Below are 12,486 nucleotides of genomic sequence, written 5' to 3'. Positions count from 1 at the left end.
ACCCAGCCCATCACAAAGCTTCTCCTTGCATTCAAACACGCTGCTTTGCTGACGGGGGGATCCCTGGCCCACCCAGGACCTGCTGAATCAGATCCAGCATTTGACAAGACCCTGGGGTGATTCCCGTGCACTAAAGTCTGAGAAGCCCTGCCCTGTACCTCAGGACTCTGTTCCGTGCGGTTCCAGCCCCTCTGCCCACCGAGGTGAGAACTGCTTAGAGGTAACTGTCCGGCAGGTGTTGTCAGTCAGACGCACGAATGTCTGCAACACCTGGTGACTGAATCTCCAAAATTCAAGAGGTGTGGTATAGTTTTCTGAATGTCTCCTGGGTTTGACGGAATCCATCTAAGTTACTCAAGGAGCAATCCAAAAATGCGGAGCATAAACTTGACCCCGTCCAAGCTGCCAACAGGAAGCCCCGGATCCACACACTAGGATTCTGGACTGTGCTTTGAGCTGTTGTCCACCCCCCTGTGAGAGGCCACCAGGGTGGCACCCAGCACGCGGCCAGCCCAGCCAGTGTGTCACCCAAGTCCCAGCTCGCGGGCCGCCCTGCCCCAGTCTGCACCCCCCACGACCCTGAGTGTAGCCTGCTGTTCATCCTCCTTGGGCCCCCCCCGTTGGCCACAGGCAAGTGCCCCAGTAGCCTTCACGTCGTCAAACGTCTCCTGGCCTCTCCACCTCACGTGAACCCCACTGTCCCCTGCAGGCGTGCCCCCCCCCAGAGCGTGCATCCCCACCCCTCGTGGCTGCTTCCACAGACCTCCTCCTCCCTCCCAGCTCCCCAGTGCTCCGCCTCCTCCTGCCTGTCTTCCCCTCCACCCCAGTCCTGTCCTCATCCATTCCCAGGGATGTCACCCACACGGGTGACGCATCCCACACCCTTTCCCCGCATTTCTCCCCAGGGCTCTGTTGCCACTGGGTAAGACAGTCCCTTGTGCTAGACCATCCTTCCTGTCACACATGTGGCATCTGTAGACTATGGACTAATCAGAGCACTCCCCACCCCCAGTCCCTGCCATGTCTAACGTCCCCAGGGGGTGGGTGGTCAGTCCCTGGTTGAGAACCACTGTCCGTGTCCCAGTCCCTCTTTCGCCACAAGCCTGTCACCACCTCCTGACGTCCGGGCCCAGCGAGCACGAGACCCTGCGGGAGGCTCGGCCCTACAGTCCGCGGCCAGCAGTGAAATCAGCTCCGGGTTGGGACACTCCACGCCTGGGCCCCTCTCTCTGGCATCGTCATGGCCTGGCAGGTCCAGCCCCAGCGGCCAATCCACCACGTGGTCCCCTCCACGCAGCTCCTGTGGGAGCCCGCCGCTACCCCGGGTGACACCTTACGTCCCATCACGGCTGATCCCTCGCCCACATCAGCCCAGAACCTCACCGCGTGCATCTTTGAGTCCGAAGGCAACCTGGGCAGTTGGGTCTGTTAGGAAGACCCGGGCTCCAGCATCCCCTGTGCGCCTCTACTGTCACAGAACATCTCACTTCTGACACGTCTGGTCCCCACACCAAGCAATTCTGTGCCACACCGGCAGGGTGTCCTGCGATGGACGTCAGTGCTGACGCCAGGTGCCCGGAGAGGATGCCAGACCCCCCCCCCCCAGTTCAGGGCTCCACTCACTGCAGGTGTCCCCAGTGACCACAACTTCTGGTTGCCGTGGTTACAAATCAGAGGTTCCCACGACCTCTTCCTTGAGTCCAGCACCTGCTAGAGTGGCTCACGGACCTCAGGGTATTAAAGGACATGATGAAGGACACGATGAACAGCCACACGAAGAGATACATAAGGTGAGGTCTGGGAAGGTCATGAGCGCAGGAAATCTGTCCCCGTGGGGCTGGGGTGCATCACCCTCTCTCATGTGGAAGTGTCCACCCCATGAAGTTCTCCAAACCCTGTACCATTGGGATTTCTATGGAGGATTCTTCAGGAAGGTGTGATGGATCATTACCTCCATTTCAGCCCCTCCCCCTTCTCTGGATAAGTGGGGGTGGAGGGGGAGGTGAAAATTCCAAGCTTCTAGTCATGGCTTGGCCTTTCAGATGACCGGCCCGCATCCAGGAGCCATCCAGGACTCCCCCCGACCCCCGAGTGGCCTCGGTAGAACTAAAGGTGCCCCTAGTTCTCTTACCATGTAGGAACTTACCAGAGTTTCAGGAGTCCTGTGTCCAGAACAGGGGCAGAGACCAGCGTATGTGTTTCCTATTAACTCCCAACCTCCAATGTCCCAATCTGAAAACATGTGAATTTGTTCCCAGAATCACCATCCCTGTCACCATGGGAGGCGGTCTCTACTGTTCCCAAAGGCCAGCTTCTCCCTTGTCACACGACACCTAGTTCCCTTTCTCCACTGGGCTCTCTGTGGTTTCTCTGCTAAAAGCAGAACCGAAAACACCCCGACCCTGCCTGGACCCCCTCCCTATAACAGCGCCACGTTTCCGTTTCTCTGTGCAACAGAACGCCCTTCACCTTCACGTCCCAGTCATTCTTTTAAACAGCATCTTTGTGGCAAGATATATATGCAAAAGGATGTGTAAGATGCATGTGTACAGTTTAAAAATAGTAAAATGCGGGCGTCTGGGTGGCACAGTCGGTTAAGCGTGCAACTCTTGGTCTCAGCTCCAAGAGTTCGAGCCCCACGTCGGGCTCTGTGCTGACAGCGCGGAGCCTGCTCGGGATTCTCTCTCTCCCTCTCTCTCCGCTCCTCCCCCACTTGTCCTCTTTCTCTCTCGTGCACACGTGAAAATAAATAAACTTTAAAAAATAATAAAAAATAGTAAAATGAACACCTCCCTGTACCCACCACCCAGCTTAAAAAGCAGAACACACGCAGGACCTCAGAAGAGTCATCCCGTTCTCCGGTGGCTTCCTCCTCCCTCCACAGAGATGCCGCCATCCTGAGCTCTGTGTTCATTATTTCTTTGCTTTTCTTTATGGTTTTAACACCCACATAGGCATCCCCTTGCCAATATGTTATTTGGTTTTACTTACTTTAAAACGTTATAGGGGCTCTTGGGTGGCTCAGTTAAATGTCTGACTCTTGATTTAGGCTCAGGTCATGATTTCACAGTTTGTGGGATCGAGCCCCACGATGGGCTGTGGGCTGGCAGCGAGGAGCCTGCTTGAGATTCTCTCTCTCTCTCTCTGCCCCTCCCCCCCCTCAAAATCAATGAATAAACTTTAAAAATGTTTAAATGTTATATACATGAAATCACACTGTATATGTTCACCTGTGACTTTTCAGATTCCATATTCTATTTTTTTTAATTTCTTTAATGTTTATTTATTTTTGAGAGAGAGAAAGAGACTGTGTGATCAGGCAAGGAGCAGAGAGAGAGAGAGAGAGAGAGAGGGAGATACAGAATCTGAAGCAGGCTCCAGGCTCCAAGCTGTCAGCACGAGCCTGACACGGGGCCCGAACCACAAACCGTGAGATCATGACCTGAGCTGAAGTGGGACGCCTAACCCACTGAGCCACCCGAGCCCCCTCCATATTCTATCTTTTAATTCAGGCATATGAATGTGTGTAGCTACAGTTCATTTTTCACTGCTGTGTAGTATTCTGCCACAGAAATAAACCACAATTTTATTTATAGATTCTACTTTTATGGGCATTTTGTGCCATTTCTGGTTTATTGTATTATGAGCAATGCTTCTATGAATATTATAATGCATATCTCCCACTGCACATGTAAAAATTTCTCTCGGAACGGAATCGCAAGGAATGTACCTGTTCAACTTTATTAATGTAGGAAAAACAAGGCACTCTTCTTATTACACTTTTATTACATAAAATCAAAAAAAAAATCCTATCCAGCCCTCTCTCCACCTGCTAATGAGAGCCCCACAGGCTAGCTATATTCTTATAATGTCATACGATGAAATTTCAGAGCCTGGCCTTCAAAAAGGTTTTCTCGATGCTAACTACAGGAGTCACAGAGGTGAGAACCGTGCCCCGCTCCCACAGCTCTGCCGCCGGGACGGAGGACGTTCAACAGCACAAAAGTAGTGCCGAGAATCCGGTTGGCTTGGTTTTAGAACTCAGAACAGAACGCCTTGTTCTAAGCCAGTCAAGTGGATGCGTGCGAGCATTCACCACCATTTGCGACTCCGGTTGGAGCAACAGGGGTTGGTTAGACACCCGCCCGTTAGAAATGGTTGCCGTGTCCCGTGAACATAACCACCAGGGGAAAGCAACCTTTAAGGGACACCTGCTGTCCATCTTACCCCATAATTCACGGGCTTAATTATAGCGCTGTAGACGACATCTCAGTATTCCGAAAGGTTATAGATACTTGAAAAAAATGTCCCCCCGCAGATCAAGAGAGGATTGTGACCCTTCTCTCCCAAGTGCATTTTTGAGACACCAGAGCCCCCGCGAGATTTGTTATTTGACACATCCTCTGAAAGTAACATTCTTGTGTCATCTCGTCAGCACATGGTGATGGAAACCGTTTTGCCAGTGTGGCTGCAGCGCTGTCCGCGCCCCAGAGAAGATTCCCTTTCCCACTGCTGCGCACCCCTGCCGGTCCCTGATACTGACTGACTCTCCAGCGTTTGGCAATCTGCCAGCGTAAACTGGCACCGAGCTGTGCTTTCGATCTGCGTTTTCCTGCTCAGCTAACAGGATTGAGAATCTTCAGTGTTTCCGGGCTACTTACGTTTCCTTTCCTGTGACATGTCTGTCCTACCCCTTGTCTGTTTCGCTATGAGGTTATGTGTCTTTTTCTTACTGATTTGTAGGAAATCCTGACATGTTCTGGCTACTCTTCTTTGACAGTTCTGTGTACTGCAAATCGTTCCTCCCAGCTTGAGACTTCTCTTTTCGCTTTCAGGCGTGTGTGGATAAACAGAAGTTCATTTTAAAGTAGTCAAAAGTATCAGTATGTTTCTCTATGGTAAATGTTTTTTTATCCTAGCAAGTTTATCTCTCCCCCTAAACCATAAAGATATTCTTCTACATGTTTTTTTTTAATTTTTTTTAACGTTTATTTATTTTTGAAACAGAGAGAGAGACAGCATGAACGGGGGAGGGGCAGAGAGAGAGGGAAACACAGAATCGGAAGCAGGATCCAGGCTCTGAGCCATCAGCCCAGAGCCCGACATGGGGCTCGAACTCGCAGACCGCGAGATTGTGACCTGAGCTGAAGTCGGACGCTTAACCGAGCCACCCAGGCGCCCCTTCTACATGTTTTTCTAAATATTTTAGTGTTTGTGCAAGTCTTCAATCCATCCAGAAACGATTGTATGTGTATGTGAGGCAGAGAGAGAGCCAGTCTAGTTGTTTTTCTTACGGGTAACAAGGCGCCCTAACACACTACACCAAGTAGCCTGTCCATTACCCGCTGATTTACAACTCCTATTTTCTGTTAACCAAGTTTCCGTGCATATGTGAGTCTCTTTCTCATCTCTCTCTACTTCCACTGGTCTATTTACTATCTCCAGACTAATGATACATTGTCTTAATTGCTAAGACTTTAAAATAAGTCTCAGTGTATGTTAAAGCAAGTCTCCCTAACTTCTTTTTTTTTCCAATTTTTTTAATGTTTATTTTTGAGAGAGAGACATAGTGTGAGTGGGGGAGGGGCAGAGAGAGAGGGAGACACAGAATCCAAGGCAGGCTCCAGACTCCCAGCTGTCAGCACAGAGCCCGACACGGGGCTCGAACTCACGAACCGTGAGATCATGACCTGAGCCGAAGTGGGACGCTTAACCCTCTGAGCCACCCAAGCACCCCAAAGCAAGCTCACAGGTTAAGCAGCCTGTGGAATACAGACAAGACTCCTAGGAGGGGTTAAATAGAGCACAGAAGTTTCCTCACCTGTGAGGCGCGTTAGACACGGGTGAAATAGAGCACCTGTGCACTGACACAGATGAGATGCGTGGAAAGCCCACGGAGGCGCCAAATCCTCACGAGGAACACGAAGCTCCAAATATTTATTATATGCCACGTCATGCACTTGGACTCCAAAATCCCACGATGCGGCAAATCTACCTGAGGCAGCCGCGGCACCAAAATGCCTAACCAAATATGCATAATATACATGAGGCACTCGACATTCACGAGTTAAACTGGCCACTGTTTTAAAATGTACCCAGATTGGGATGCCTGGGTGGCTCAGTCGGTTGGGTGTCTTGCTTCAGCTCAGGTCATGATCCCACACAGTTCGTGGGTTTGAGCCCCACATCAGGCTCTGGGCTGACAGCTCGGAGCCTGGAGCCTGCTTTGGATTCTGGGTCTCCCTCTCTCTCTGCCCCTCCCCCACTCGTGCTTGGTCTCTCTCTCTCTCTCTCTCTCTCAAAAGTAAGTAAACGTTAGGGGCGCCTGGGTGGCTCAGTCGGTTGAGCGGCCGACTTCGCTCAAGTCATGATCTCGCGGTCCGTAAGTTCAAGCCCCAGGTCGGGCTCTGTGCTGACAAGCTCAGAGCCTGGAGCCTGTTTCAGATTCTGTGTCTCCCTCTCTCTGACCCTCCCCTGTTCATGCTCTGTCTCTCCCTGTCTCAAAAAAAAACCAAACAAACAAACAAAAAAAAGAAACGAAAAAAAAAAAGTAAACGTTAAAAAAAATTAAAGAAAAATGTACCCAGATTGATTTTAACCAGGTACAGTAGGACACGCAGACACAGAAACGAGGGCCGTGCAGGAAGACGTTACACTCACCGATCCCCGGAAGCAGGCACGCCGGCCCCGTGGGGGAGAACCAAGGGCCGTGGGGAAGCCGAATAAGCAAGAGAAAGCAGGGACCTTTGTTGTGGTTTTCCCAGAAGGAGACAGGCAAGGCGGGGTCGGCAAGCTGAGCGGGCAGAAGACTGGAGAGTTTGGATAGCTGAGCAGGCCCCGGGCTACAGAGAGGTCCTAGTTTTCCAGAACCTTCCTTGGGCTGATGTGGAACAGGAGGAGAGTGCCCCAGACCGCAGGATCCTGACGGAAGGATAGCTCACCCTGACGTGGGCAGCCCCGGCCGGGTCTGCAAGACCCAAAGGCGTCAGAGCATCAGAAAATACAGAAAATAGGGGTGCCCAGGGGACTCAGTCGGTTAAGCATCCAGCTTCAGCTCAGGTTACCATCTCCGGGTTCGTGAGCTTGAGCCCCACATCGGGCCCTGTGTGGACAACTCGGAGCCTGGAGCCTGCTTCGGATTCTGGGTCTCCCTCTCTCTCCCTCTCTCTCTGCCCCTCCCCTGCTCACACTGTTGTCTTTCTCTCAAAAGTAAACGTGAAAAAATTAGAAAAAAGAAAATACGGAAAATGAACAACAGGGTTAGCAGGGTCACCCCCTCCTGGGACCATGCGGGCTCTAGCGTCCCAGGCACCCTCGCCAGGTGTTCTGTGGGCCACCTGGTGGCTGTGGCCAAACGTCCTGCCTCTCCTGGACACCGTGAACGTCCATCTCAAACATCTTCGGTCTCCTTCGCCGCCCTGGGTGTCCTGAGCTCTGGTCCCCACAGACCCCTCTGAGAGCTGATGTGACAGAGGGAGAGACTGTGGGATTCTCTGTGAACCTCATGGAGCACAAGCCTCAAGGCCCCTCAGCTCCAGGGGGGGATCGGAAGCCAGGTTGCGTCCCCGATGAACGCTGCGGAACCCCGGGTTCAGGCGGCTGGTCCTTCCTCCCACCTGGGCCCTCCTTGTGTGTGTGTGTTACTCCACTCCTCCTCCTTGCTTGAGGCTGTGTGTTTACACCGTGGCATTTGGGCATCTCCCTGTGGGCCGTGAGCTCTGCCCCACGGCCCGGATGGCCAGCTTGGGGGGCGGGGGGTGCTTGGAGGCCACCAGCGCGTCGAGGCCTCTCTTCCTCTCCCGCTGCTGATTTGCCAAAGGGCGCTTTGGAGCAAGACGCAGCCTCGGGTTCGTAGTTGTCCGTGACCGCTGGTGCGTGGGTTGTGGGATCTGAGGTTTACACAGTATGAAAGCCAGTATGGATCTTGAATGAGAACAGGAATTAGCACAAACGACCGGAGTCTCACAGATTCTAGTTCTTTCATTTTTTGTTTTTATTTATTTATTTTGAGAGAGAGAGAGAGACAGTGTGACTTGGGAGGGGCAGAGAGAGAGAGAGAGAGAATCCCCAGCAGGGTCTGCACTGCCAACGCAGAGCCCAATGGGGGGCTCGAACTCACGAGCTGTGACACCAGGACCTGAGTGGAAATCAAGAGTCAGATGCTTAACCCCCTGAGCCACTCAGGCGCCCCAGTTGCTTTGTTTTTTAAGGTCTCTTTAAGCAGTTTACCAGGAGTCCTAGGTGGGAAAGCTTCCATCCAGATGGGCAGGTTCTAGGGGCCAAGGCCAGTGAAGGGCCTGAAGCTCACGCCCCGTGAGCTTCGTGGGGAACCCCATTTGCTGGTGCTCCCGGAGAAGACAGCCCTCCCCGTTGGACACCTTCCCTTCCCCTCCCTGCTCCTCAGAGTCCGGTCTCAGGGCAGACCCGCACGGGTCCCTGCAGACTGGCACAGCCGTGGGCAGGGCAGACTGGCGGGAGCTGGGGCTGGGAGAGAGCCCCGGTGGCTTGTGGTGATGCCCTGAGTCTCCCCCCTCCAAAGGGCTCCCCAGCTTGTGGGCCTAAGAAGCATCTGGGAGCTGCAAACACAGATCCGCCCAGGCATCACCTCTGAACAGTCTGAGTCAATGGACCCCGAGGGAGCCCAGGAATGTGCATTTGTAGCCAGCACTCCAGGGGGTTCAGACTCAGGTCTGCCGACCCCACTTGAAAGCAGGTGGGCTTAAGGAGGGCTGGAGAGGCCTGGACAGGGAGGCTTTCGTGAGCGGACAGGCAGCGTCCTCCCCTCAACCTGTTTCCATCTCTCTAGTTGGACTGTTTGACCCCAGGCTCTCAGGTCCAGCGGTGCGGATCCAGAAGGAAGGACGAAAGATTCGCGGAGCACCTCTCTGCACCTTCGCATCATCCCCTGTAATCTTTCCAGCCGAGGGGGAAGGGATGTTCTGAGAAGCGAAAATAAGTGGCTTGGGACAAGCCCCAGTCCCGCGCTGCGACCTGGGCTCTGTCGTGCCTCTCGGGTGCCTTGAGGGAAGCAGTGGAGAACATGTTTATGGAGCCCCTACGTGTTCCAGGCCCTGTCATGTCCGTTTCTGCACGCGGTCCTCACGCTGGCCTGTAGAGACGTCGCTGTCCACATCGTAGGCACGGGGACTGAAACTCGGGGAAGTTGAATAACCTTCTCGTGGCCAGACAGCCTGTCGGGGGCAAGCCGGTGTCGGCCCACGTCTGTGTGACCGCAATCGGCCGCCTCCCATGGGCTGCCCACCCCCGGCTCAGTAAACTTGGTGCCCCCAGGACTCATCTGCAATGTCACCGGTGCTGAGCGCCTCCCCGAGGCCGCAGGGAACAGCCCGGCGAAGAGCAAACTCCAGGCTCGCACGCCGGCTGCCATCACTGCCCTGCCACCAGGTGGACAGGGTCCGATCTCCCCACCACCGGGAACCGAGCCTCGGCTAACGATCAGACGAGTGGCAAGGGGCCTAGTGCTAAAGGGGCCCTGCTGGACCTCAAGGCCGAGTGGCGCCATTCTGACTTTCGGGAACCATGGTCACCTGTCTCTGCGCAGTGCCTCCTGGGTCAACCCCCAACCCCTCTGTCAGGTGATCTAAGAAAATGTTTGGCCTGAATGGCGATAAAGCAATAGAGACCACTCTTCACCTGTCTCTCTTCCATCTTCCCCCTCCTCTAAAATTCCCCCTTTAGGGAGCTGGCCACCCCGAAAGCCCCAACTTGGTTCAGACATCCGGAGAGCGGACCTTATTCCTCAGGCTGGGGGTAAACCCTGGTAGTGTCAGCCGTTGATGGCAATACGTTTCCCCTCTGGCCCTTGAGACATGAGGACACTCTGCTGGAGGGATTCTGAGGGATTCCTCCCTCTTTTAAAGGTCCGAAGACGCAACCCTGTTCTTGTGGGTGCTGTTATACCCAGAAGGTGCGTGTGAACTGCCGCAGCCTAAAGATGGAGCCAGTGCACCAGGGATAGAAATGGAGAGACTTGGGGCTTTGATGCTTCGCCGAACTGTCACCCAAACCCGGAACTGGTCTCCCTAGGGATTTCTTATGATGTGAGATGATCTCCCTATTCGTATGCGACTTTGAGTTTCTTTTCTCGCAGCCAGAAGCACCCTAACTCATGCACCTGAACCGGCCCAGGACTAGATCTGGCTTTGTGCACAGCTGTATCCTGCCTAGGCTCATATGATGTGTCGCACCGATTTCTCTCCATTTCTTATCTCCACCTCCTCACGACTGGCTCCTGCCTCAGGCACACCCTCTCCTCGAGGGCCAGGCACTAGGTGTCCTCGTGTGGGGCCAGCAGGAAAGAGCCTTTGTTCCGAGGTCCTAAAGTCTTTTCTTGACTTTCCCCACTGGGAAAACGCTCCCATCCCTGACCTACACAGTAACCGCGAAATGGAACATGCTGGTTGGCTTAAGACAGGCTCTCAAATAGGGCTGCGTATTAGAATTAACCAGAGCATTTAAGAAGTGCATATCATTAAGTGAAAGAAGCTGATCTCAAAAGGCTGGATACTGTCTGATTCCAATTATAGGACACTGTAGAAAAGGCAGTGGAAAAGAAAAAAAGAAAAGTATTCCTATACTGATTCCAAGTATAGGACACTGTAGAAAAGGCAGTAGAAAAGAAGAAAGAAAGAAAGAAAGAAAGAAAGAAAGAAAGAAAGAAAGAATCAATGGTTGTCAGGAATCTATGGAAAGGGATGAACCGTAATGTAAACTATGGACTGTGGGTGATAAAACGATGTGTCAGCGACTATCACAAATAATCCACGCTGGTGGAGGATGCTGACGATGGGGGGAAGCTATGCAGGAGTGGAGGCAGAGAACGGGTATGTGGGCACCTGTACTTTCCACTCACTCTTGCCGTGAACCTCAAACTGCTCTTAAAAAAAAAAAAAAAAGTCTATTACAAACAAAAACAAAGCCAGTGCCCAGGCTCCTGCCCAGAACCAACAAACCAGAGTCTGTGAGGGTGGAACCCAGGGCTTCTGAAGGACTCGGGTGGATCCGTGTGCAGCCAGGATTGAGGACTGCTGGCAGAGCCCGGGGAACCCATCCCTGGACCTTGGCATAGATAGTGTCAACCTTTTGCACACCTAATGGCGGAGACTGTTCCAGAAGAGAATCTGGGATACTTTTATTACCAAGCAGCATGAGAGATGAATGCCACTGTCAGGGACAACGTACCCAGCTGGATTCCTATCCCAGGAGCTCACAGCTCCGGAAGTAAAAGAGACTGCCCCCTACCCCCACCCCACACACACACACACACACACACACACAAAGTTGCTGAGGGCTTCTGTTTTGAATAAGGAGATAAGCATCTCAGCCTACAGGTACAGATGTCCTTTCCAGGTGGGAGAACAGGGTCTTGTTTTCTTTCGCACCTCGTCCTACCCCCCAGATCCCCTTAGGGTGAGCGCACAGGCTAGGAGTCGAGGTCTAGGGCTGTACTGGAAAAACAGAGTAGTCTGTAAATCCAGTCACCCCCTTCCAGGCATTCAATGTATAGCAGAGGCTTATTCAATTTAGAATGAAATCCCTTCCTGCTGCTTCCAGCTTGATATCACTTCCCAGGGTCCACAGATCTGCCCTCCATCAAAGAACGAGACCATTAAGCAACCCCACTCAGCCTCTGCTGGCCAGCATCAAAGGCCCCGGGACACTGGAAGCAGCAGGACAGAAGGTCATGAAGGTTCCAGGCCTCTGCTACTCACTGACCTGTAGGGTTCTCACAGGGACCACATGAGCCATCACGCAGGAAAGCATTTGCAAATTGTGAGCCCCTGTGCAAAAACAGAGCATTACTTTAAAATCCATATATGAAGATGTGCATTTTTTAAAAAGTAGTAAAGTATTGGCATCAGAAAGGATTCTTCACTTTACATCGTGTTTACCCAGGAGTCCTTTGAATGACAAGCTCCCTGTTCCTTCTAGATGATTCGGTCAACAGATAGTGTTGGGAAAACTGGATATCCCACGCACAAAAGAATGAAGTTGGGCCCTCACTTTATGCCATCGTCAAAGAAATGAAGCAGGACATTAGTAAAAGCATTTAAACATTTAGATTAAAATGTTTTATTCAGAAACTACTGACAGTAGGAAAAGAGCTGAGCTCCATTCCCATTTGTGCAGAAGTGACTGGTCTTTATGAGGGAGAAGGTGGGGGGGGGGGGTGTGCCTCAAGCGAAAAATGACAAAGGGCTGGTCAGTGTGAATGTGACTGGGCCAGTGGGGTCTCTAGCCGGCAGTTACGGAAGTTAGGAGTCTATCCTCCCACACAGTCTGGGAGGAGTCCTACTTCTCCTGATGATTACATTTCAAAGGAATGGCTCTCAGGTTCTTGAGAGAGATACACATCAGTTTTAGGAGACTTATAAACATTTCAAAGAGACAGAAGAACAATTCACACTTGTACTTCCATTTTAGTATGTGTTCTAAGAAAGGGAGGTCAAGGCCCTACCTTCAGGT

This window comes from Neofelis nebulosa, chromosome 15 (genome assembly GCF_028018385.1).
Source record: "Neofelis nebulosa isolate mNeoNeb1 chromosome 15, mNeoNeb1.pri, whole genome shotgun sequence".
Lineage (NCBI taxonomy): Eukaryota > Metazoa > Chordata > Mammalia > Carnivora > Felidae > Neofelis > Neofelis nebulosa.
The sequence above is the reverse complement of the archived record's forward strand: the minus strand, read 5'-3'. Positions refer to the sequence as shown.